The sequence below is a fragment of the Panthera leo genome, chromosome B4 (genome assembly GCF_018350215.1).
Source record: "Panthera leo isolate Ple1 chromosome B4, P.leo_Ple1_pat1.1, whole genome shotgun sequence".
NCBI classification, from domain to species: domain Eukaryota; kingdom Metazoa; phylum Chordata; class Mammalia; order Carnivora; family Felidae; genus Panthera; species Panthera leo.
Window position 1 is genome coordinate 1,366,035 of NC_056685.1, and position 27,039 is coordinate 1,393,073.

At 53.2% G+C, this 27,039-nt stretch overlaps 1 protein-coding gene and 1 long non-coding RNA gene across 2 annotated transcripts in view; one reads left to right on the forward strand and one right to left on the reverse strand.

Moving 5' to 3' along the window:
- The window catches only part of ADARB2 (adenosine deaminase RNA specific B2 (inactive)), a 419,952-nt gene that overhangs the window by 359,388 nt on the left and 33,525 nt on the right, over positions 1-27,039 (reverse strand). The window lies entirely within an intron of this gene.
- Positions 1,509-11,185, forward strand: LOC122223804. The gene is made up of 3 exons (XR_006204490.1): positions 1,509-1,590; positions 7,811-7,933; positions 10,848-11,185. It is a non-coding gene; the product is annotated as an uncharacterized LOC122223804 (long non-coding RNA).

Here is a 27,039-nt window from a genome sequence, read left to right on the forward strand (position 1 = left end):
CATGGACGGTGAAGAAAGTGCCAGAAGCTATGAGGTAGCACAGGGGACTCAAACCCCTCTGTCCCGAGGGAATCCATCGCAGAGAAATGTGGAGTGAGTGTCTGGCTGGGGTGGAAGGGAGGGGCTCTGGGAAGCTCCCCGGAGAGCAGACTCTTCTAAGGGGCTCTGCTTCCCTGAGAGAGGGCCCCAGCAGCAGCAGTGAGGCTCCTGGGGGCTCCTTCAATTTGCAGAACCTCAGGCTCACCCCAGGCAGACCTCCCTGCCCAGAACTCGGGCGAGCGAGGGGGTGGAGAGCATCTCAGGTCAGAGCACAGCACAGGTGACATCACGGGCCTGGGATCCACAGCAGCCCACCGGGGACTCCCAGGAAGAGGGACACACCAAGGCCCGAGATGGAGGTTGCAGGGTGAGGATTTCCCAGGGAATGAGACCCCTAGATGCACGGGCCCTGAAGCAGCTCAGCCTCAGCACACAGCAGTGATGACTTAGGTCCCAGAAGCCATGGGCAGAGGTGGGGACACAGGCTTACTGTATCAGGAAGGGACATGGCGAGTTAGGACAGGGCAGGACGGTGGGGAAGGGGGAGGAGCCGGACAAGGAGGTGGGATGGCCACCTGCCCCGCATGTGATCCACGGGGGGGCCTTCCCTGCAGCAGCCTGCACAGCTGGCACTCTCGTGGCTCCAGCCCACCCTGCATCAGAAGCTCAGGGGCAGAGTCTACCGGCAGCCTGGCCTCCGGGGCCTGGCCCCAGGAGGGGCTCGGAGCCTGGCAGGTTGTCGCCTGGGACATGGATGGAAGACTGTTCCCTGATCAGCATTTCCCAATTTCTTCTTCCCGTTTCCAGAAGAGCCCCATTTCCAAGGACCCCCACACCTCCCGGTTCCGTCTTCCGGGGGGTTCCGTGATCTGCCCCACTTCCGGTGCCATGTCCTTCTCAGTCAAAGGACGCCTTCAGCCCAAAGGACAACTTCAAAAGTAGTGTCAGAAGCGGCCTCGTCAATAACTCAGTTCTGAAACGTTTATTCCAAATCTGGTCTTTAGCTCACTGCTTTGTTGTGTTTTGCAAAGGCCCCTGAGCCCGGGGGGGTGTCTGATTCACGGGGAGGCGTAGTGCACCAACCAGCCTCCACTGTGTTGAACTAATGTTTTCAAGAGTCTGGGACTGTGGACTCTGAAATGACCCTGTCGTAATCTATTAAAAATACAGGTGTTTTTTCTTCGTTATTGTTATTATAGAATTAACGTCTGTATTAGCAGTTGAGTTCAGGAAATGGTTTTGCATGAGTGGTAGATACGTTGTGTGAGAAATTATTTGCCTAGATTGTCCCAAACAGAATTTCATCTGAAATCATAGATTTCACGATCTTGTCTCATTGGAAAGTTCAAGATAATAAATCAAACATCAAGTTAAATGTCACATGATAATTAGTCAGGTACTGTGAGCTTAGACCTAAGATCCCTCTGACTCTCCCTCTCTCTCTCTTTTCTTTAGGTAATCGGGACGGAAGCACATGTTTTACGAGGGTCGTAAAACATGGGAACGTTTCATTTAGCTATTTTTAAAGGACGATACCGACATTCAAATTTGGTATGTTTAAGCTGAATGCATATATCAGACAGTGTAAGTAACACTGCACACCCAATTACGAATGGGGTTCTTTGTAAACATCTTTGCTAATAAAAACATTTTCATTTTGTAGATAATACCAGAGATAGTCCCAGGAAAATAAATCATGCATTTATAAACAGCAATTGCTCAAAAGAAGCAAACTAAGCAATTTCCCCATTTCCTCTCCACTGGAACCGAGCGATCCCTGTTTCCACAGCTGAATATTCAAAGGGTTGTTTACCATAATTGGGAGACACTTGACAGTTAAAGTAGCCCACATTTAGCAGGCTTCAAAATAGGCCCTAAATTATTTGTTGCAAGCCCTTTGCATAAATAAGCAAGAATGCTGTTCAATTGTCCCACAAAGCTACAAATTAGAGGCATTTCGGGGTTATCCTGAGTGGTTTCTGAACGCGATGATAAAATTCTGATTTTTTTTTTTTTTTTTTTTGTATCCGTCTGCTTCTTGAGCTGCAAGGGTATTCTCTCTCCAGTTCAGTAACCTTTCAGGAAAACAGTCCTGGAGCAGAAAACTGGAAGCCCCCCGGAGGGACCGGCCCTCCCCGTGTGGCCCTGAGGGCGGTGTGCTGGCCTGACACGTGAGGTCGGTCCTCCCCCGCAAGGAGGGCTCTGCCCTGGCCAGGCTTTGCTTCTGGTTTGACTGAGAGTCCTGCTGAGCTGTGTGCAGAGAAGCCCCACCCGGCCGTGACCGCCAGCCAGGCCGCTCTGCGCTGAGCCTGGGCGCCTACTCAGCTCCTCCGGGGAATTTTCCGTGGCTCCCACCCCGCTGTCCTGTCTCCCCTCCCTGCAGTAGTCTTGGTGAGGTCTTCTTTGCGGCTCTCCTGGCCAGGCGGGACTTTTCTCTCACACAGCTCTGGCTTGCTGCAATTCAGCTGTGAGGATGACAGAGCTTATCCCCAAATGTGAAGGTCACAATAAACTTGGCACAGTTTAGACCCTCGCTTGTGCTGTTAGTTCAGTGGAAAGCCCCTCAGATGCGTATCTGGAGACAACGTACCCGTGTTTTAGGTTGACATCCAAAAGCTTGGATTCGTGGTATCCAAGCTCTAATACACTCACAGCCGTGGGTTATAGAGGCAGCAGAATGTCCGTGGGGCACCCTCACAGTAGGGAGAGCACCCATCCGTCGGCACACGGCTCGGGGAAGGCCAGGGTAGGATCTCAGAGACCGAAGAACCATCTGGGCTGTAGAACTGGGAGGCGATCGTGTCTACAGGTTTCAGGAGGTGAGATTCGCGTCGATCTGAAAGCCAGTTTTTCCTGAGGAGTCCCCGTCTCGTAGGACAGATTGATTTCTCTCTCTGACGTTTTTTCATGCGTGCAATAAGGCATTCAGTCCCTTAGACAGATTTTCAGATTTTTAAAATCTGACAATCTCCCGCATTTTGCTGCCTAACAAGGGAGACTGGACACAGCCGGACATCTCTGGTATGTTCAGGAGACACGTCTCTGAGAGCTCCTGACAGCAAAGGTCTCACCACGTGGGACCCAGTTGGTGGGACTGCTCCCGTGTCGTGGCTCTGGGAAGGCCAGGGGAACGGCCACTTGATTTTTATCCAGGCGGGGTCAGTCACGCCTGCTTACCCTCGCTGGCTCCCTGACGCACAGCCAGTGGAGGAACGGGGAAGGGGGCAGGTGCTTTCTAGTCCCGGGCTTTGCGGCAGGCCGAGATCTATCCTGCTGAGCCCGAGGAGGGAGTAGGAGGAAACGGTGGACGTGTTTCCTGTGAGGTGGCCGGATTGTCCCAGATGGTGACGGGTGACATTGGTCCCAGATGGTGGCGGGGACACAGATTCTAAGCAGGAAATGGAGGTCCCTGTTGGCTGTCGTAGGGGACCTCCCTCACCCGCCCGTCGTCCCTCGCGTGTGGGAAGCCCACACGTTGTGCAGACACACACACAGACCGAAGGAGCACGCGGATGTCTGGTAGTATCCAGCCCCAGGGCTCAGCGCCTGGACACGTCTCCGGTTCGGGGCAGGGAAGGTGTGGCCGCGGCGACGTTCAGCCCTTCGGATGCGGCCCAGTTGGGAGACCAACCCAGTACCTGCCAACCGTTCGTCCTCCTCTGTTGGCCCCACACGTGTGGCCGTGATTGTTATATTGGGTGCATCGCTGTGGGTCAAGAAGTTCACATTTGGGAGGTTTTGTGTGGCTGGTGACGTATCTGAATCTCTTCTACAGCGCGTGGAGTTGTACAGGCAGCACCTGGAACGAAGGTCTTCGGTGGGGGTCGGGGGGGTGCTGAATCCAGCCATACGTGGATTTCGCTTGGGCCACATTATTGTTAAAAATTTTAAATTATTTGTCGGTTTGAAAACTAGGAAGTTTTGCATTAAGATTGGGGTTATCGGTCTCCCCTGAAAGAGCAGAAGGTGTGTGCCCTGGGGTCCCGGGTGCCCTCCCCCGTCGACTGCTCGGGGCCTGTCCCGCTTGGCTCACGTCTGGGGCCCACCTGGAAGCCTGCAGCAAGTTCAAGGCCTCCCATCGTGGCCGAGGCCTCGGGCTTCATAAATGCCCCCCGGGTCCTATGTACAGAGCTGGGGTCAGACTGCAGGTGTCCTGAATCACCCAGAGGGTTTCCCTTCTTGACATGTGTCCAGGTGATTAGGCAAGGGTTGTGGCAAAAAGTCCCACACAGCGGTTTTCAGACAACGGGAAACTCAGATGTCGGGGAGGGGCAGGAGCCGTGGAATGCGGGAGCCACAGATAAATGTGAATCACATTTACTGCACGTCTACTGAATGAGTCGGCTACACAGCTCAGCCTTCTTCCCATTTTGATGTTTAAATGGAATTCCAGATTCTTTATATGGAAGGAAAACGAAGGGTCAAACGCGGGTCATTTCATCTTTCTGCCGTGCATCCACTTCTCCAACATGATTTTCCAGGCCTGCTGTCCATCCCCACGGCCCCTTTAGTTTCTCCTCTTGCGGGGTGCTGAGCCTGGTCTGGGGGTGCCGAGGACCCTGGGAAGGCCCTGCTGGCGGCCCCCTCCACACTCACGCTGTCCTGTGTCAGACTCCCGCAAGCCCGTGGTCTGTCTCTCGTGACTGAGGCCTCTCGAGAGAGGCTTCAGTGCTGGGGCCCCCCGAGAGGGTGCATTCCTGTTGGTGAAAGTGTGGCACTGGGCAGAGCCAGCCTGGATGGCTGTTTGTTAGAGAACTGAGAATATTTGGAAGGAGTTGCCCTTCGTACTGGTCTGGGCCTTCTGATCACATGCACCGCAAGGCTTAGGGGTTTGTACCAGACGCAATAATGGCCCAAGCGGAACAGAGCCAGCCCGCCCCATCTGGGGGGCGTACGCATGCCCTTCTCTGGACCTCCCTGTCCCCTTGGTCACCACCATCAGCATGCACTGTCAGATCGTATTCTCAGGCACTCACATCCCTCCCTAGACCGCCCCATATGAACCAGGCCCAGTATCTGAACCCAGGGGTTACCCAATAGATCTGTGTCACTAGACTGAATGCCCATCTGCCCAAGTATTAACGTTATCCTGCACTAAAGTACCAAAACCTACCAGATATGAAGAGTTCAAGGCAGTGCCTATGTGCTACGGTGCGTATCCTGGCCCAGTCATTCTCGGGAAGTGATTACAGGCGAGTGTGATCATTTCCTCGGGACTTTCCTTGCCCCGTTTGTAGGATAAAGTCAACGGCAGTGTCTGTTTTTAGGGCTTTCGTGTGGATTGAGTTAGTATTTGTAAACCACTTAGAATATGTGTTAAGTGTACGATGTGAAGGCAGACAACGTGTTAATAATCTGAATACGGTTCGGGGGCGGGGGGGAGACTTCCCAGCCGCTGCCGTTGGAAGGAGCAGAGCGTGAGGCGTGAGGGGAGAGGGAAGGCATTTAGGAACGACCTGTTGGCCGGCTGCCCAGAAACGAGGTCTTATGTGTGAGTGCTTTTCATAACGTTTTCTCTTTCCCTACTTCAGAACAAACGATTCTTTGAAAGACCCATTTTTTTTAAACCCTCCATGTTAGAAAATTGCCGAGGGCGATGGCCCCAGGCAGCTTCAAATGCGTGCGTGCTAACTTTCTCCCGCGAGAACGACTTTTATGCTGAATTTCAGTGACTCGGCTACATTCACTGGCACTGGTGGCGTTTGGCTTTGTGAATTCGGTTGGTTGGCGTTTTGAAAGGTTTTAGTGGCGTTCCGCTTTTCAGCAGGTGACGCTTGTCATAATATGGATTTGACCAATACGGAGCTGGCTTGCAGTACGAAGTCTGAGCCAAAAGTTGGTACAACCTCATGTGGAATTGTGACGTTTGGGATTTGATGAACTGCACGGGGAGCGCTAGCCTGAACCCTGCGGTTATTTGTGGCGTGCCCTTTGTCCGCGTGTCAGTTGGAAAGGTTAAGGAGCGCCTGTGGGTTTTGATTTCTAGCCTCTGGGTCATTCCGTGATACATGTGCTCGACGCGACTCTAAGCTCAGTCCGCTCCCTGACCAGCCACAAGTGGAGAAAGGAGGGAAGCGTAGCCGCAGGACGTCCGCTACTTGAAAACAAACGGGGGACATTTGAAATCCTTCCAATCAAAAAGTCTCTCTGAACCTTCTTCCGCCATCTGTACAGTGGCTTCAGAAGCACAGGGCTGGGTTTGGGATTCAGGGCGCGTGGACCAATTCTCACTCGGAACCTCCCGATCTAGAAGCGGTCACGGCACTCGGAGGCAGCGTCCTCATCTGAACCAACGGGCATGGCAGTGATACCACTTCTGGAGGACCCCCTGCGAGCAGTACCACAGCACAGCGTGCGCTCGGTAGGTGCTCACTGAGCGGGAAAGGACCATGGGCTCTGGCCGCCTGGGGCGTCTGTCCTGGAGAAAGTAGGTGTCCCAGGCTGCAGACAGCTGGACTCCGCTTTGAGTGTCAGCTCGGGGAGTGGATCCGACAGCTCTGAGTCCTAAACGTGGAACCAAATGCACATTCTTGGGAGCCTAGCGACTGGCCCCATCGGATGAGGACGTGCACCAGGGGATGTGTGCACACACAGCTCCCTTCGGCAGAACGCTGCACGTCTGCCTGGGTTTCTGACTCTCGAATCACGGCCTGGTGGGCAGGTGCGTCTGGGCTACAGGATGCTGGGACACGAATGCCATTCGGAGGCCCGAGAGAGGTGTCATACTGAATGCACCAGGCACACGTCACTGGGGAGGAATTAAGGAGTCACTGAAACCCTGCTCGTGACACAGAGGCCGGGGAGTCCCTTCAGGGCCGGAACGGAGCCTCTTCTGTGCTGGGCTCACGGACCGTAGGCTCTAACCCCCCTGGGCTGCTGTGCCCACGGCCAAGGCTTCCTTGGATGAACTCCAGCATGTGACCACTGACTTTTATAGACTTAGGTGTTTTTGTTGAAAGCTCATGAAAATTTTACGGTGAGATCATATGGTGATCTTGAAAGCATCATATGGTGCTTTCAAGCACACACTGACACAACATTCAAAGAAAAATAGCTCATATGTTTTAATAATGTATCTCAGAATTACATATGACCATATTAGCTGGTAAACGGTCTGTGGGTTCTCCTTCCTCTTTCTACTCCAACTGTTTGGGAGTTTAGGGAGAAGGAACCAGAAGTTCTTAGGAGCATTTCAGGGATTATTTTTAAAACTCTCAGGACCCTGCTTTCTCTGACATCCTTGGTCCTTATTCCAACTTATTATTATTATGTTTCAGATGAAAAGAGTATTTGCTAAATGAAACAATGGCCACAGAGGCTGGGGAGAGGTCAGGACCAGTCACAGGCCATCAGGAGGACTGGGGCACACCCCTTTCTTCTTGAACCTTTTTTCTTCCCCTTTCCCGAGTGAGAGCTCCTGTGCCCTGTTCTGGAAACGCACCCAGGGCCGGGCAGATGCACCTTGCACTTGGCCACTGGGGGCAGGGGAAAGAGGACTGGACGTGGGGGAGGCGTCATCGCCAGTGGGTCACCACCCACGGCCAGGGACCCCGCCGTGCTGCCCGAGTGCGGGGTTCTGCTCCCCAAGGCCGCCTCGACGCCCCTGAGCACAGCACACCCAAGACTCAAGTCTGGTAAACGGAGGTTTTAACAGGAACGGACGGACCTGTGAGCTCTTTCCAAAAGACGCCCTCGACGCCCCTTCATTCTGTCTCTCTCCGGAAAAGGCAAAACGTGTCTCAACGCGTTTATTTCTGATTTCTATTGACAGGACAAAAACACAGAGGGGCGCCCGTTCGGGGTCAGAAGCGTGCCCGTCGGGGTTCAGAGCAGAGTCCCCGCTGTGCTTCTTCAGGCTCACTGTTACGGTTTGTCCCAGAGCCTGTCTCACGAGGTTAGGATGAGTGATGTTTGTCATGTTATGTTATGTATGTTATGTTAGAGAGAGCACGAGCCCAAGCAGTGTAGTGGCAGAGAGAGACAGAACGGGTTGGGGAGGGGCGCAGAGAGAGAGAGAGGATCCCAAGCAGACTCCACGCTCAGCGCAGAGCCCAACGTGGGGCCCGATCTCAGCACCCTGGGATCACGACCTGAGCGGAGATCCAGAGTCCGCCTTTCAACGGACTGAGCCCCCCAGGCGCCCCTGTTCTGATTTCTTCACGTGAGTTTGTTGTTCGGGTCTTTGGAGTAACGTTGCAGGTGTGACCGCTCAGCGCTTGAGCGACACGGGGTTTTTAGGATTGAAACACTGAAATGGGAGTCCAGAGGCCCGACCTGTTTCCTCGGTGACAGGATGCGCTGGAAGGAGCGATGATGGGTGGGTTTCTTTCGGGCTCCCGTAGGAGGGGAGACCGAGGCAGCGGGGGGCCTGCAGGTGGAGGTGCTCAGGGGGCAGCACAGATGGGGCCCACCCACCAGCAGCACTGGGCGGGTCTCCAGCCGCCAATCCCCGGTTCGCAGCACCAAGGCGGTGGCTGAGCCCAGGCCCCAGTGGGGTTCGTTCCCACCTTTTGAGAACCTCAGCCAGACCCGCGCGGTCCTGGCAGATGGCCCCCAGCCTCCTGAATCACCATCACGTCCCCCCACCACCTGCCTCCCACCGCAGACCTGTCCCCCCAGCCAGACCCTGCTGCCAGGCCCCCCTCGGCCTCTCCAGGGTCCCAGCTCCGTGCGCTCTGTATTTCTATTTATTCTTTGTAAACAACACAGACAAGACGGCATGTAAGCACCACGCGGTTCTGAGCGCAGGGGCTCCTGCCTCCACTAAACGTGCCCAGGGTGGCCAGGAAAGCTGGGGGGCTGCTGGAGGGGGCGGACAGGGTCAGCACCCAGGGGCGCAGGGCGTGTTGTGGTGGGGGGCCCTGCCCGAGGCCAGAGTCCCAGCCCTGGAGAGGGCCCCGTCCCCTCCGTCCGCCCTCTGCTGGGAGCCGCACGGGTACTCTCGTCTGTGGGAGCCCCAGGGGTGGGGGTGGGGTGGGGTCAGCGGTCCGCAGCCACCTTCGGACCCAGAGCGAGACACTGACCTTGGGTGGTCTGCCCACCGGAGCCCATCTTGGCAGGTTCAGGGACTTGGTGGGAGGGGCTCGTCCCCTCTCTCCCGTGGGGACATCCAGCTGTAACACCGCCCACCCCTCGCAACATGGCTGCTTCCATATCTGAACCTTCCTCTTCTCCACTGACGTCTCTCCAGGTGGCTTGCTCCCTGCATGTCCCTCCCTGCCTGGGCCATCCAGATCTGCTGTGTGCCCCTGCTCTCCTCGGCCAGTGCCCCCAGAGCTGGCCCCATCACTGCCCCCCAGGGCTGTCCCCAGAGCCGGCCCCTGGAGCTGTTCCCAGTGCTGCCTCCTTCACTGGCCCCCATCACTGTCCCCCCAGAGCTGCCCCCCAGAGCCTCCCTACTGAGCTGAGGTCAGTGGCACCCACACAGCAAGGGGGGACAGTTTTCTGTGTGTCTGGCTGCTACATGCCCCCTGAATGTGGACACGGGTCGTTCCCCCACAGCCCCAAACAGTCACGATTTGGGGCAGCTCTAAGACTGGGGGGGGGCACTCCCTGTGCCACACTTCTGGGGAGGCAGCTTCCACAACAAATATGGGACACTGGCCCTTTCATTTCTGCAGAGAGAACTCAGGCCACCGGAAGATGAAAGGCAGAGGGGACGGTCCTTGTCACTTATCCTTAGAGGCAGGGCGGCCCGCGTCCCAGGTTGCCCGGGACAGTCCCAGTTTACGCCTATTGTCCCCGTGTCAGTATTAATAGCGCCTTCTTTCACTTTGAAGAGTGCCCTGGTTTGGATGATAAACCATGTGAGCTCCCTGTTTGGAGGAGGCCTGTGGCGCGAGCACTGCAGCACGGGTCCTTCTTTCCCTCGGCCCTGTAGCCGCCATACAGTCCTTTCCAGGCAGAGCTAATCAGAGCTGCGTGTGTGTAGAACGGCTGACGAGAGACTGACTCTGGTGCTATTATTTTGGCTGGAAATCTGTGCCGAGCGAACGGCTGACTGCCGTCCAGGTGACAGGACATCGCTCAGCGCAGCTCCCGGACCCTTAAACTCTCATTTCGTGTGACCTGGTTAATTGAGGCATTTTTATGTTAATGCCTCACCACGGCCACCGAGGGGAAGGCTTCTGTGGCAATACTGAGATCACTCTCCACCCCTGCCACTCTTAAGTCCAGACTTTAGAGCCAGATTGTTCGAGCTTGCATTCGGCGTGGAAGCCATGGTTCAATTACCTGTTATCTAACGGGCTCTGCACCATGCAAACCCCAGACACCTGCCACGTGGACGACCGCGTGCATCTGTGTTTCCTGAGTCACAGGAGCTACCGGCCTTATTTTCTGCTTGACGCTTCCCCCTTCTCCCTTTGTGAATGCTCCAAGGTAGGAATGTCCCCCTGCACCTGAGCCAGCTGAAGGCAGGTGCACTGGCCAGCAAGGCACCCAGCAACCTTGCCAGACACAGTCCAGATGCTGAAGCCAGACCTCCAGATGTTCCACACTGTTGCACCCTCTCTGTTTTCTTTTTTAAAAGTTTGTTTATTTATTTGGGGGGGGGGGTAATGCATGCATGTGCATGAGCAGGAGAGGGGCAGAGAGAGAGAGGGAGACAGAGAATCCCAAGCAGGCTCCACGCTGTCAGCGCAAAGCTCAACGTGGGGCTCGGACTCAGGAACCGTGAGATCATGACCTGAGCCGAAATCAAGGGTCAGACGCTTAACCGACTGAGCCCCCCCAGGCGCCCAGCCCCTCCTCGGTTTTCTTAAAGCTCATATCTATGCTTTCTTTCTTGTGCAAAATCCACAATCCAGACAAACTGGTTGGTGGTCTGGTCATTTCCGGGACCTGCTTCTCCACATTCCACTCCCGACTCTGCCGTCTTCCGATGGTGTTTACACCCTTCATCTTCCCATCTCCAGACCTGCCCATCGACATCCCGTGCACACAGAGGGACCAGCCCGGCTGTCTCCGGTCCCTGGACCTGGCCGGATGCGACAGATCACTGTGTCTGCGTGCACTTTCAAGAGCAGGGAGGCAGCCTACTGTCATCTCCCAGCAGCGGACGCACCAAAGACTCCCCATAAAGACGCACTGAGTGAGGGCAGAGGGGGGCGAAGCTTACTGCCCTTCAGGGGAAGGTCCATCTCCGTCTGTGACCTCCTCCCACAGCCCCTGGTGACTCCGCATCAGCGTCCACTAGGGGCACGTCAGGAGAAAGCAGTTCTCTGCCAGAGGGGGCAGTTCTGGGCCAGACCAGGCATCAGGGTGAGATCTCAGGATTTGGGAACATAGGTTGAAAATAAAAACTCTTGTGTTCCATGAACTCTGCGAGTGGGGATTGTATCTCACTGATCATATAGTAATCCTTTCCTTTCCCCCGGAAGAACACAGTGTTCCCACGCATCTATCTGGTGAAGCCCGAGTGTCTGAGATGCCAGGGTTTGGAATCCCGCTGGGGTCACGACGTAAAGATGCCACAGGGGCATGGAGGAACCTCAGGCCTCAGGGCGTCGTGAGCAAACTGCAACGGCCCCATCGCGCAAATAAAGTGCAAGCTTCCGAACAGCTTGATTTACATAAATAAATCAGCTGCTTTGTGTTGCTGAGGGAGGAAACGTTTACTATGGTTTTTGCGTCCAGGTCACGATGGCCAGAATGGACTTCTCTCCAATCTGTTTTCTCCAGGCCAGAGCACGTGCCATGTGACTTCTCCTGTTCCTTTTCCCGGCAACTTGCATGAGAAAATTCCCAAAGAAATAACACGGTGGCCGTCACTAATGCCTTCCCCTCTGCTACAGGAAAGTCTGGAACTTAAGGACTAAGAGTAATACAGCTAAAAAAAGAAAAGAAAAAAAAAAAAGCCCTAAACCAGGAATTAGGACACACAGATTCCAGCCCTCAGTCTGCAATAAATTATCTGTGGCTTTAGGCAAATTGTTTGGCCTCAGGGTCATCGTAACCACCCCAGAAAATGAGGTGATGGAATCACACCATCCTGTGATTCTCCAGGGAGGTGACGCTCCCTGGGGCCCCACACCGCCGACAGCCACCCAACCCGTCCTCAGTGGGGGCGGAGCATATTTATGTCATGTGCAGAGTACCCTCCCGGCCCCCAAATCCCAAGTGAAAGACAACAAAGCAGACAGGCCATTCAGGGTCAGAGGCGCCACACTGGGCACGTAGGAGTCTGTCCAGAGGGCAGATCCCAGGTTAAGTGTCCCCACCGCAACACAGCATGGTAAAGTTCAGGGAGAAAAGATGGACAGATGTGAGGACGGTGCTGCAGAGACTGAGCTGTGGGTTAGCTGTGGGCCTGGTTTCCCTGCAGTGCTTTCTGGGAGCTGCTGAGCAACAACCAGAATCTGCCAAACGGGCGAGAAATGAAGGAAGCAGCTTGGAGAGCAGTTCGTGTCTTGAGGAGAAATACATTCACAGACAGCATCATCTGAAGGTCTGGCTTAGAAACCAACCGGTCACACAAGCAGACGGAAACGATCCCACAACAAAACACCGAAAAGCACCACCCAGCGTTAGGCAGTTATTTTGCTTTAGCCCCTAGGCTGCTCACTGTCCCCCCGGGTGCCCTGGTGCTCAGTGAGGTCGGCCACATGTCTGCATGCCGACCTCGTCTCCAAGTCCAGGCCGTTCCAGATGTGCTCCTTAGGGCTCACAACGTGCTGTGAGCGCTCACGGCCGCCTCAGCACGTGGGGGGACGCATATCCCCTTAACACGGTCCACCAAGGACATCTCCCAGGGGATGGGGTGAGAACACTGGACATGATATTCAAAGGGCATGTATTTACTAAACCAGAGGAACATTCGGGTCAGTGGGTCATGATGACATTTTGATGCTGAGGCTCTCTCTGTGCTCATCTTCAGAGCAAGGGTCACAGAAGGGGTGTGCTGTGCTGGCCAGCAGCTGGGACAACTCTTCAACGTGGAGGTCCACCATTTAGGGCCATAAAAGGAAAAGACTATGGAATTGGATTTAAGAAGCATATTGTTGTCCAACGTTGCAATTAATTATAGGTTTATTTGAGTGGAAACGTATGATGGACACTATATACATAGTTTGGTAAGTTTTCATAACTGTCTTACGGGGTATCCATCATTCCTCGTTCAAAGATGAGGACTGGACATTGTACGAGGTCCCATAACTGGAAATGGGTGGCATGAGAACTCCTACGGAGGCACGTCTGACCCCAAATGCCATTCACCTTCCAATTTTGATACATGCCTCTCTTGGTTCTAAATCAAACTTATTTCTGAGAACGTTAACGTTGTGTCTTACATAGATCCCCAACCGACCAAGCCGCTGACTTTTGGGTTGTGATTCTAGAAGGAGGGAGAGGGAGAGGAATAGAAGGGAACCATGAGTTGACCCACATTAACGACCCACATAACTTGTCTCCCAGAAAGGAGCAGGAACAATCCTTCACCTAGATTCGGTGAGCCCTCCCCCACCAGAGGGCCACTGCAGATGAGCATCAGGGAGAGGTAGGCACCCGGGGTGTGCTCCCCCACGAGGCCACGGAGCTGACCCGCTGAGAAGCAGAAGTGGGATCGGCTTCGTCACAGGGCCGCTTGTGTCTTTGGGCTCGGGACAGGCCAGGGGGACATACTCCACGTTTAACGTCATCAGTACCTTAGCATGGGTTCAACACAGATCATGGCAACACGTCTTACTGGCTTAGGTGCACACAACCATCATGTTTTGAAATGGAAGAGGATAGAGAGAAAAAGACATCCTCAGAAACCGTGGTGTGGAGACAATAGCTCTGTTTGGACGAGCAGGAGACGCAGGCAAGACGACAAATGACGCCGGAAGATGGGGAAACGTTGCGAGGCAGGCGGCGGCTGATGGCTTCTGCAGACAGTGCTTCCTCGAGGCCAGGAGACTCTGAGCTGGCCTGTTCTTTCTTCTTTCAATGTTCATTTATTTTTTTCTTGGTGAGAGAGAGACTGAGTGAGTGCGTGTGCATGTGAGTGGAGGAGGGGCAGAGAGAGAGGGAGACAAAGAATCAGAAGCAGGCTTCAGGCTCTGAGCCATCAGCACAGAGCCCGATGCGGGGCTCGAACCCACAAACCGCGAGATCATCACCTGAGCCGAAGTCAGATGCTCAACCAACTGAGCCACCCAGGCGCCCCTATATCAATCTTTTAAAAATTATTTGTTTCATGCTAAGAAAGATCTGTGCCACTACAAGCTTATAAAACACTAATCTACATTGTTTTCTATATCTTTCATGATTTTATTTCTTTGCACTTAATTTCCCTCCACTTTAATTTTTTTCTTTTAAGGTTTATTCATTTCTCAGAGACAGAGACGGAGCGTGAGCGGGGGAAGGGCAGAGAGAGAGGGAGACACCGAACCCAAAGCAGGCTCCAGGCTCTGAGCTGTCAGCACAGAGCCTGATGCGGGGCTCAAACCCACGAACCGGGAGATCCTGACCTGAGCCGAAGTCGGATGCTCAACCGACAGAGCCACCCACGTGCCCCTTAGGTGCTCAACTGACTGAGCCACCCAGGTGCCCCCGTTTTCTAGTTTCTTTTTTTTTTTTAATTTTTTAAATGTTTTTATTTATTTTTGTGACAGAGAGAGACAGAGCATGAGCAGGGGAGGGGCAGAAAGAGTGGGAGACACAGGATCCGAAGCAGGCTCCAGGCTCCCAGCTGCCAGCACAGAGGCCGACACGGGGCTCGAACCCACGGACCACGAGATCATGACCTGAGCCCAAGAGTCAGACGCTTAACTGACTGAGCCCCCAGGGGCCCCTTGAAAAGCCTCTCTAGGGAGGAGTCAGGTTGGTGAGAAGCACCTCTGTCTGTGCACCGAAGCCCTAGACCTTCAGGTGGGAGCCTGTGGGACCCGTGGGACCCTCTTAAAAGGGAACAAGTACATTTCCAGACTCTAAACAGCACAACTTAATGAATTTAAATATGAGAAGTAAATCTCTGATTCTCTGCAGCCCAGACACTGAGTCCTCTATGCATTCCATGGTCTGGAGTCAAAAACACTGTCCTGTTGAAATCTATGACAGAAAAATAGGCTTCTTTCTGAGGGATATATATAAATATTTTTTTTTTTTTGAGAAGACAGTGAAAAACTAAAGACATGTTTCTCAGCTACTAAAAGATTAAAAAAAAAATGTCCAGAACTTCTAAGAAACCCTAAAAATATTTTCTGGAACTCAAAGAAGCAGTAAATGCAAAGCGTTTGTCCTAAGATTCAAAAAGCTGAATTTTGTACTGAAAAAATGTCTGTACATATGTATGTACGTATCCCTCTCAATGGAAACGTGAGTGGAATATAACTGTGGCCCGGGGACACTTTCCCTAAGACATTTCGGTTTCAGACATCACCAGAAATAAGCCTGAGAACATCAGTTTCAGACAGAAAGCTCTAGATTTCCCTTTTCTCTTGTTCCTTCACCGGAGGTTTACTTATCTGTGTGCTTTTTCACCACGCCTGTGCCGAACATTCTGGGTTGCATTATACACTCTGAGCGGCGGTGCTGACCCCGGACTCAGGGAAAGTGTTCAGACCCGAGCCCGCTTCCCTGTGAGCATACGCAGTGCCGGACGTGAAGCCTCCTGGGCCAGAAGGCGCTCACGGGATGAATTACGCGCGACGCGCGTGGACTGAAGAGATCCTAGGACAAGGTACTGTATTTGTCTTCGACTCCTTAATCCTTGAGAAAATTCAGACTGCTCTCTGGAACGCATTTCAATAAATTCTAATATCCTTATACAACTGCACCCGATACGCGACTCAAAGCACTTGTTACATATTTGCTTTCTATTTTAGAAAGTGGGCTAACCTCGTCACCTCTGTGTGCAGCAGAAATTGAACAGAGAGAGGGAGGAAGATTCTGCAGTGTTTTAAACTATAAATACCCGCACCTCTTCAGAACAGGCGCACATCTGGGGAGCCCCGCACAGGCTCCTGGCAGCTGCAGCAAGGTCCCCGATGGGCACCACGGCACAGAGTGTGGATGCCTCCGGGCGCCCTTGAAGCCTGGCTGGTGGCGGGTGGGACGGGGGCCCCCGGGGCCGGTGGGGAGGGGCCGGCAGGGGCCTGGCCCGCCTCTGAGTGGCACCCGCCCAGTGACACCCAGCCCCGGGCCCCCTCGATGCTGCTCAACCTTCACAGAATTACCTCTCTGAAGCTTTTTTCCGTTTTAATCAGATCAGGCCAGAAAGAAAAAACACTGGAAGTGAAATGAACCTTGGTATTTGAGGGCTATTAGACTTTCCTCCCGTCTCGTAGAATCGTGTTCACGAAGACCGGAACAGAAACCGACTGGAAGCTGGTTAGTCGGGCCGAGTGCTTTTACTGGCGGGCTCGAGCTGCGGCCGGGGCATGGATCCGCCCGCGGGGCCATTCCTGTGGGCCGTGCGGGTAGTTGAGTGAAATAAATGGCTTGGTTATAAACTGGTTGGAATTAATCAATTGAGTCGACAAAGGGAGATGGTGTGCCGGGAAGTGAGCACCAAATACGTTTAAAGTAATCATAGTTGGAGAGATACAGCTGCTGCGAGGTTTCGCAATCACGGAACTGATGAGCAGTTAATTTGCGTGAAACCAGAAAAAGGTCTAATGGCACCGAGGTGATAAGAGACCCAGGCTGCAGGGCGCCGAGGGCTCCATCAATCTTGTGTGAACGGCTGGGTGTCGGGCATGCGGCTGGGGACACACAGGACCTGGGGTGGGGTGGCCCCGGCCGTCATCAGCACCTGCGCCTGGCTCCGCGGGTTGTCCCGAGATGCACACCTCACGCTGACAATTCAGCTGTGCCCACGCTAAGGCCGCGGGGTCCCACGCTAAGGTCGCGGGGTCCCAGACCATTACCCAGAGGGCACAGTCACTGCGATAATGACCACTGAGTATTGCTACAGTGTTAACGTCTGTACCCAAAACCCCAAACAATAAATACATTGGACCTTGACATTTGAACATTCCAGCTGGTTAATCGTGATCAAGGTCTGAAATGAAGACGTGCTTATCATTTGTCACGTATGTTTCTGTCCTACCGCCTGCTCTCTGTGCATTGAACACACCCAAGCCCCAGGGTCTGATTCCCTGCCGCCTCCCAGCCCCGTCACCTCGGTGCCAGGCTCTGGGCTCCGGAGTGAAGCCTCCCTTCTCCCGCATGTGTTTGTAAAGGAAGAGTGTCCCGAAATACAGAGTGGCCTAGGAAGCCATCTGCATATTCTTGTCACAGCTCTTGGGTTGGACGGAGACCAGTGAGCAAAATCGATTATATCACAGAGCTCACCTAAGAGGAAAGCTGCTGAACGTAGTAATCAACACAAAATAAAGAACAACAAACCGTCATATTAGTAAAGCTGCTAAAATTCTCAGGTTTAAACTTGGACTCTCTAGGGCACTCGGGTGGCTCAGTCGGTTAAGTGTCTACTTTGTCTCAGGTCATGATCTCAGGGTCCGTGGGTCCAAGTTCCACGTCAGGCTCTGTGCTGACAGCTCAGAGCCTGGAAACTACTTTGGATTCTGTGTCTCCCTCTCTCTCTCTGCCCCTCCCCCGCTCACACTCTGTCTCTCTCTCTCAAAAATAAATAATCATTAAAAAAATTAAAAAATTAAAAAAATAAACTTTGGCACTATAAAAACACCTCACCCTTCACCTTGATCGATCTCGTAGGACAGATTTCATACACTATGTTTGTAATAATAATTACAGCGTGCATTGAATTATTTAAACAATAATAGAATTCTCTTTGTAAGAGGACATGTTTGTGTCCAGGATGTTCCCACAGAGCTTGAAGACGGGGGTTCGCGGCTGGACTCTGGGTGATGGAGAGCGGCCACGGACCGTCAGGAATTGTGACGGGACACCTGGGTCAGAGAGGCGGTGCCGTTTGCCTGCACAGTTTCCAGATGAATGACGTCTGAGCACGAAAATGGTAAAGTTACTAGTGCATGTAAAGTGACAGTTCTAAATAGAACAGTTTAAATGTTTGTGTGTCACATATGTCATTTAGATTCACAGCCTACTTTTAAAAAGGCTCCCAGCAGCTGGCACTTTGTTTATCGTATCATGATTCTCTTCAAGCACATGGGAGAAGAACGTCTCAAAGACAGAACCCTTTTAAACAAAACAGCGTGACTTGCTGTTGCTACCACGAAAACCCCAAGACACCAGGCTGTCTGACTGCATGGCCGGGGGGCTGGGACGCAGGGGCAGCTCCGAATCGCAGACCGGCCTGCCCTGCCCCTCCCGACAGGGTGCCCGGGGCTCTCCCTTACAAGCCCCCAGGGGCTGCAGCGTGGGCCCCTGGGGGCCACCCTTGGCGGCCTCGCCTACCGCCCCCTCCACCCTTCCAACACTCACTTCAGGTGGAGTCTGGCTCCCAGCTCCTGGACTCTGGCGTGGGCAGCACAGGGCTGAACGCCGCCCTCCAGCCCGAGCCTTCCTCTGGGCAGCCCGTGGACGCTGAGCTCCTGCTCCAGGGCTGCGTCTTTCCGGGAAGAGCGTGTGCCTCCTGGGACACAGCGCGCACCATGGGCTTAGAAAAGACCACGGTGGAGCGAGAGCGGCAGACCCCTCTGGAGCCTCCACACCTGTCTTCCTTCTCCCTAAACCGCCTCATGTCAGTCCTGCTTCCTCAGTCTACCCACCACCCCCCCCCCCAACCAAAGAACTGGGCTTAGAAATAAAAGGTAATTTATTATTTATTTATTTATTAAAAAAGTTTTTTTTTTAACGTTTATTTTTGAGAGAGAGAGAGGGAGAGAGACAGAGCATGAGCAGGGGAGGGGCAGAGAGAGAGGGAGACACAGAGTCCAAAGCAGGCTCCAGGCTCCGAGCTGTCAGCACAGAGCCTGATGTGGGGCTCGAACCCACGAACCGTGAGATCATGACCTGAGCCGAAGTCGGACGCTCAACAGACTGAGCCCCCCACGCGCCCCTAGACATAAAAGTAATTTAATTTGCTGGTTCAGTCTGAGAGGGAAATTGTGGCACAGATTAGCACTGACCCTCACTCAACCGTGTTGCATTGGCCACGAGCCCTTCCCGACATTATGTTACAGAAGCTTTTGTGAGCTTCTGTATATTTCTACTCATTACCAAAGTTGAGGGATGGAGAATTCCTTAAAAATATTTTAAAGTCAAAAAGTGTGATAACTTGCGCACAAAGAATATATAAAGAACACATATGTGGAAAGTCAGGCACCTTGTGTCCCCAGTACTCCTCGCCCTGGAAACAATGTCGACAGCATTGAGTCCCTTCCCCGGAGGCCTTTATGACACAGGGTCATCTGGACTCCCAGGACACACGGGGCACGTAGACTGGGTTCCCGTAATTCCTGTGACCACCTCCTCCTGGCCGGCATCCAGTGTTGGCGCCCACAAGCAAAGCGGCAGTAAACACCCTCACGCAGACCCTCGTTTCTTGCCCGCGCGCCTGTGTGCACAGATACAAGCTCACGTAGGTTAACATGCAACTACTGGGTCACAGGTTAACATGGATTTTGAACGTGGGTGCAGTTAAGTCAACCACCGAGCTACATTCACAACATAGGGTAGGCGGGGACGCCTGGGGGGCTCAGGGGGTCAAGCATCTGACTTCGGCTCAGGTCATGATCTCCCGGTTCATGACTTTGAGCCCCGCATCGGGCTCTGTGCTGACAGCTCGGAGCCTAGAGCTGCTTCGGATTCTGTGTCTCCCCCTCTCTCTGCCCCTCCCCCGCTCACTCTTCATCTCTCTCTCAAAAATAAACATTAAAAAATTATAAAAAAACAATAGGGTAGGTGTCTCTTTTCCTACTTCTCTAAAGTGTTTTTTGAAAAACCCCAATGGGAAACCCCACCATTAAAGAAACAATGGTTTTAGAAAGAAAGAAGGTTCCCTGGCGAAGCCTGCTTACCTAAGGCGGATACCAAACCCATGGTGGGTATGAGGAAAACAGAACATCGCGTGCTAATGTACTGGTTATTTTGGGACAAAGGCGCTACGGAAAAGCCAAATGAAGGGAGAGATTAATTTCCACAGAGAATTCCCGAATTCACGGCTAACGCCACAGGGCTGTGTTGCAGCTCTCAGGAACATGAGTGATGTTGAAGTTTAACTAATGATAGTTCCCTGCGAAAGAAACAGTAGCAGAAAGCCTTGTTTTGATATCTAATTAAATGTGAACAAGCTGTTTTGAATGTTAGCAACTTACAACATGTCTGCTTCAGGATATTAAACACAAATGGTCACGTGATGGTGGGTTACGGCCGATCCCGCACTCTGGCTTAGGAGATCAGAGCCCTGCAGACAGCGTGGTGAGGGTGGGGTCCCCAGACAGAGTGGCGGAGCTCCAAATACCCCTATTCAACGGCATGTTCCAGAATGTTCCGCATGGTGGACCTCGCCCCTCTTCTCATGCCCCCGTCCAGACCTCCCCGTGTCTCCCACCCCCACAAACACGTGCACAGGTGCTTGCTCTCTCCACTGTCTCGCACTTCCTCCCCTCCCCCCCTCCCCCCACCGTCTCTGTCCACGCAGCAACCGGAGGAGCTCTCCTAGATGCACATCCCATCCTGGCATGTTCTGTCCCTACCTGCCACCTCCCACCCCATCCTGTGCCCCCGTCCATCCAGATGCACCTGCCCCAGACACTCTGGCTGAACTGTGCCTCCCCCAGATTCGAATGCTGAAGCCCTAACCCCCAGGACCTCAGAATGCGATCACGTTCGGAGACAGGCCCTTTAGGGCGGAGGTAGGGCAAATGAGGTCACGAGGGTGGCCCCAGGTCCTAATAAGAAGAGGAATTTAGGACGCAGACACACACGGACTGACCACGTGTGAGGACACGGGGAGGAAACTCTGTCTGCACACCCGGGAGAGAGGCCTTGGGAGGACCCAGCCCTGACCTCGCCCGGATCCCGGGCTGCCAGCCTCCAGGACGTGGGACCCTGAGTATCTGTTGTGTGAGCCCCGAGTGTGGGGCGCTTGTTATGGGGACCCGAGCCGACTGACACACTGGAGTCTTACTGCTCACGCTTGCTGTGTCTCTGCGCTCAGAGCCCTAATTCTTGTAGATCTCATAGGCTAATATGAGAAAATTATGTAAAACATCTCACTTGCGATGTTCCACATTGGCTACATGTTGGGAGAATAATGCTTGAATATATTGGGCTATGTAAGGTTACTGTTGAAACGAAAACGCTCTTAATGTGGCTGCTGGGAACGTTTCAGTCACTACCGTGTCCCCGCGCACAGACGGCGTTGGGGGGGACGTTGGGGAGGGTTTCAGTTAGTATATTAGTGGAGACTAGAGCAGATTCATGCTTCCACAAGATTCTTGAGCTCATGAAGCTGGTTCTCAAAGCACGTTTATCCCCACCCCTCCAGAGTCCCAGGCCTCTGTCTCTGGAAGATTCCCCATCAGCAGACTGGATGTGGCCATGGCTGGGCTGTCGCTCCCCTGCAGGAGAGGGCTAGCTCGCTGAGGTGTCTGCTAAGCCTTTTGTCTCTAATTAGGGGACAATTAGCTTTGTTTCCTGTTGGAGGCTGTGGGGAGTGAGGGGAGCATTTGTAACAATCCATGCCTGGGTGGGTCCCCATTTTCTCCTTGGAGAACCTGAGGTCTGGGAGCATGAGTGGCCAGGCTGCCGCAGCCCAATCCTGCTTGGCTGTTGTGATGCTACAGGGTGGGGCCGGAGATGCAGAGGAGCCAGAACAACCCCATGAATCAGTCTCCTTCATTTTTGTTATCTTCTCCATGTCATAAAAAGACAAAAATATAACTCAAAACAATAACCTGGGGTAGCCAAATGAATGAGGGATTTTTTGTTGTTGTTGTTGGGTATCATTTAGTATCCACTCACTTTGAAACGACATGCATGATTGTTTTTAGATAAAAAAAAAAGTAGAATCACCAGTCATAAAATTCTTATAAATTATACTGAACCCCATTCATTCTCTAACATCTCTGACTTGTGGACCAGGGAGTACGTGTGTCACAGCCAATGTGCTAATGGCATAGCCTCCTTTGGACACAGTGACCCGAGGCCATCACTGCAGAGGAAAGATGGATAGAGGCTTAAATTAAAAGAAAAATCATCTCAAATTTCTGTAGTAGCCTAATTGAGAAAATAGAAGAAAAATACTACATTGTTTCAAGTTTCCTTTTTTAAAATAATTTTTTTTAAATGTTTATTCATTTTTGGGAGAGAGAGACACATATCCTGAGTGGGGGAGGGGCAGAGAGAGAGGGAGACATAGAATCTGAAGCAGCCTCCAGGCTCCAAGCTGTCAGCACAGAGCCTGATGTGGGGTTTGAACTCATGATCCATGAGATCATGACCGGAGCCGAAGTCGGAGGCTTAACTGACTGAGCCACCCAGGCGCCCCAACTTTGAAAATTATTTTAAAGATCACTAAGCTGTTGTGGTCTCTCCTCCAAGAGGCTGGAGATCCAGGGATAACACCTGCCCCCAGAGGGTTTCCTAAAGTGTGTGCCCTGAGGTCCTCACCCCAGAGCAGCTCGCTGCGCAGAGAAGCGATTCTTTAGAAGAACCTCGGGAGGGTGTGTGCCCTTCTTTACAGAAGGGCTTCCTGGAGCATCTTCTACTTTATAATCTAGTGTATACGGCACGCAGATTCCTCATATTGACTCGACTACTTTTAGAACAGTTACATTTTTGTCTGGATTTAATTCCAAAGAGTGTTTCTTTAAAATATTCTGTTCTCTTTGATTTCATGTGTTATCCACAAGGAAATATTGATTAAGGTTCACTTCTTGGTGTGAAATTCCAAGCTTTTGAAATCCATATACTTGTGAATAGCAAGCATATGCTTCATATATTCATTGGAGTAGCACGATATTTAGCTAATTCATTGTCTTGCAAACTGTCAGGTACACTACGCAATTACTCTTTTGTGGGGGGGTCAATGGAGTATACATAATGTATGTGCTTATCTTGTCTCCTGGATGCTGATTTTTACCTTTTATTTGGTCTTTAACTGAACACAAAATGGGCTTTAGGGGCTCTGTGCACAGACCACCCACAAGAGCTAACTGCACTCTTGTCGCTGGGACTCGATCTGCCTGCAGAACCCCGTGAGACGAATGCAGGGTGATGTTTCGGGGGGCGGGGCACAGGGTCTACTATTCTGAGGTTTGGTAAACCAGACTCATCGTACACTTGGCCAGTGTGTGGAATCTCAATGAACGTTCAGACTGATCCTTCCGAATGAAGACGTTTTGGGTAGAGGGAACTGTAAGGAGGGTGCTGGCCGGACAGGCCAAGGGCGCCCACGTTTTTAGCCCGTCTTCTGAAAGTGGCCGTGGTGCCGTGGCAGGAGGGGGCGGCACAGAGGTGGGTGCAGAGTGAGGGGAGGGTTGTGGGTTTCCACTTGGCCATCATCCTGCGGTGGAGTCTTTATGTGGGGTCGGGAGAGACGGACGGACATGTGTCCGTGTGTGTGGAAGGCAGAGGAGCGTGTCCGGAGGGCTCCCCTCAGGTGAAGCTGACGGAGGGCGCATCGGCCTCACTCCTGCACCTTCTCTGCTCTCCGGGTCACCCTCCTTTCCATCGTCTCTGCTTCAACCTGAAGACGGAGCTCTACCGCCTTGGCAGGTGCCTCTCGGACGGCTGTCCCATCCCATCCCGTTAACACACCCCACGTGTTTGGCAGGCAGGTGCTATGGCTGGAAAATCTCCAGTGACTCGGGGTGATTACACTTTCTCCTGGGCTCACGGTTCTTCCATCAGAGGGGGTGACAAGCCATTCGTCCCTGGTGCCCCAGGGGTCAGTGGGAACAGAGCCCCAAGCAGCCAGGGCAGCCGGAGAGGTCCTGGAAGACTTGAGTTGTGTCTTGGAAAAGAACGCAAACTCTGTCCTCTACTCTACAGTGTGGGAAGTGTTTCCAAGGAGCCTCCCCCAGCACATGTACACACAGATACTCAGCACACCGCTATTCCACAATGCTGTGCTTATCTTTGGGGTTCACACAACTTTTAGCCCACGGCCACATGTGTGCTGGGGTACAAGTTCCAAAGTCTGGGAAAAGCAGCTCTGTGAGCACCCACACTTAGCTACTCCCCTTCTCCTGGACCAGTCGAGCTGTCCCCACGCAAACGCCAGTCTGCTCGGTGGCCACATCTACTGACCGGCATCCTTCAGCTTCCCGAGCCTTGTGACGACCTCGCGTCTCACCCACCCTGTCGTGATGGAATATGGTGACTTCAAAACAGAGACGGAGACTCTTCATAGGGTTTTGTATTGATCCATTTCCTTTCATCTCCTCCAAGATACTATAAAAAAATCCAAGAGCAGCAGATGACATTTTGGGGCGGGGAGGTCGCCCAAACCACGGGGGGCTGATAAGTCTTTCCTAAATTAGACAGACCTGAATCAGTCAGATGTCAGGGCTCAGAATATTTGTATTCTCAATATTTTATCTGTTGCCTCTTTCTCTTTCCTATGAATAACCCAAGTCACTTACTTTCCCCCGGGGCCAAAGCCACCCCTGGTATGCAGGTGGGAGCGGGGGGACCCGGGCCGTTGCTGGCCGCCCAGGGCAGGGAGAGGGGCTGGGGGCACCGGGTCTCACTCCGTCCTCGTCAGCCCCTCCTCGAAGGGAGGCTCGGTAGCAGCTCCCCGAGGTGGGTCCCCACCCTCTGGGGTGCTGTGAGCTCAGCGCCGTCCTCCAGGGAAGGGCAGGTCTCATTTCTCGTCAGAACAACCACATGCTGTTCGCCCTGGAACAGCCTCCAGCCAGCGTTCCAGTCGGGAACGGGGAATATGTCCAAGTGAAACCTTGACTGAAAGCGTAATTTCTAATGTTGGAAAAAGGCACAACTACGTGTCTCATGAAAGAGTGGTTGAAAGGGAGCAGAGGGTTGGAAAATACGGTTGGTTGTAATCAGATAGTGAAGCTACAGATTGTTAAAGGGGAAAATGACCTCTTGTTCTCTGTCTCTGTCTCTCTCCCCCTCATTTGACCAAGGTTGATAGCGGAGTCATTCGAGACAAGAGAGGTCATCAGGTAGGGACTTGTGTGCCCACACCTGCAGCACGTGACGACCCCACCCAGTCGGGAGACCGGAAGCTTCTGACACATCCCTCCACCCCAAGTGGCGCATGCGGCTCTGGGGGACGGAACAGGACCATGCAGTCAAAGACCAGGAGAAAAAGTATAAGAGTGGGGGTCAGGCTCCGAGCCCAGGGCCGATGACAGCCCTCACTTAATGGTGACTGGAAATGCACAGTGACGTTTCTCTAGGTCACCAGGACTGAGACCTCGGCATCTGGTAGGATAAACATACCTGCTCGGAGAGGTTGATACCCAAGCCCCCACAAAAGCAGTGAGGCCTTTATACACAAGGCCTTCAGCGCGAGGGCGATTAAGTTTCGTGGCCCGCTTTGTAAAAGCAACACGTTTGAAATAAAGTAAATCAGTGATGGCAGCGGATAAGGAGCTCGTTAGGTACTGTTTCAGAGGAGGCCGAGGGGCGTCGGGAAGAGACAAGGAGGCCCAGCCCCCGCCCGTCTCCTCTCGTGAGGCGGCTGGGGCCGAACCTGCTGGCACTGCGACAGGACCCCGCAGGACCTCGGGGGGCCCAGGGAGCAGGGTTTCCTGTGCAGGCCCCGTCCCGTGTCCCCCCTCCCCTTGCACAGAACCTCACCCCTGCAACTATTTCTCTGCACGCTAAGGCCCCGACTGGCCAAATGGTGGCTGCAAATTCCCCCGGGGGAATCCCTCCGTCCCCACACCCTCTGACCCCGTGACCGTCTCCTGCTAGAGCCCCATGAGATGCTCTGCCTGGGCTCCTCCAGCCGCCGGCCCTGTCGTGGGGTACGCGCTCACGCAGGCAGTGCCCGGGGTTGCGTTTCCCCCACGGGCTTCAGGCAGGGTCTGTTGGCTAACACCCGACCGTGCCCGCCCATTAGAAGGCTGTTTGTGAACGTGAGGGTGGTTCTGGAGAGCAGATTAAGGCAGGATGCAAGGTTTGAGCCCCTGGGTACAACGTTACAAGCCTTGGGAAAAAGACTCTGTGCCAAAGTACTGGCCGCTGTCCCCTCATAGGGAGGGACTTTTCTTCATCTTCACAGATTTCTGCAACGGGCCTTTTCAGGAATTTCACCATCAGACGCAAACCAAACCAAATGCACGTGGAGTGGTTTGGGACGTGGGATGGGGAGTCGCACGGGGAAGTACAGGCATTCAGTGAGCAGTCACGCTATTTATGAAGCACTTGCTGTATGCCGGACCGGTCCTAGGTTCTCGAGATCCAGTCGGCAAAAGGCAACTGAACACTCTTCCCTCTGGTGGCATAGAGAATGTTCAGGGGTGGAGAGAGGGGCAGGTGCGGGGGGCTGAGGGCTGCAGCCAGATGGGGCGCCCAGGGGATGTCTCCCCGAGAAAGCGATATTCACTTCAGGACCCAGAGGGAGTGTGGAGACAGAGCCACGTGGCCCTCTGGAGGAAGGACGTCCCAGGCAGAGGCAAGGGCCCACGCACAGGTCTGGAGGCCTGGAGAGTGTGGGGGTCGGTGAGCGGGGTGGTTGGAGGAGGGGAGGCGGGGGCCCCCGAGGGTTTTCTTTAAGGTGAGAAAAATGAGATCATGGGAGTATGTAGAGCAGAGTCATCCAAGAGGGATGGGAAATGTGGTGAAATAGGAGACGAAGGAAGGATTGTGGAGTGTGACGTACCCCGGGAGCGTCTCCCTTACACACGGAAGGGAGAGGATTTTGTATCAGATTGATAGAATGAAAGAAATTAGCTGCTTGGCATAATCAGGAAAATTAAAAATAATTAATAGGAGATTTTGCCCGAATTTTTTATCTTGTAATGTTACTTCATCAGCTTCGTCAGATTTTGAATGCCCACCGGATCTGACAGTCACCATCACGCAGGAGCATTCCACTTAAAGCAGGATCCGGCCGGCTTCGGGCCACCAGACACATCTGTCCACCAATTGTCATCCACCAGCTTACAAACCAGGTCCGAGGTTTGCCAAGCGCACCCACACACGGGCAGC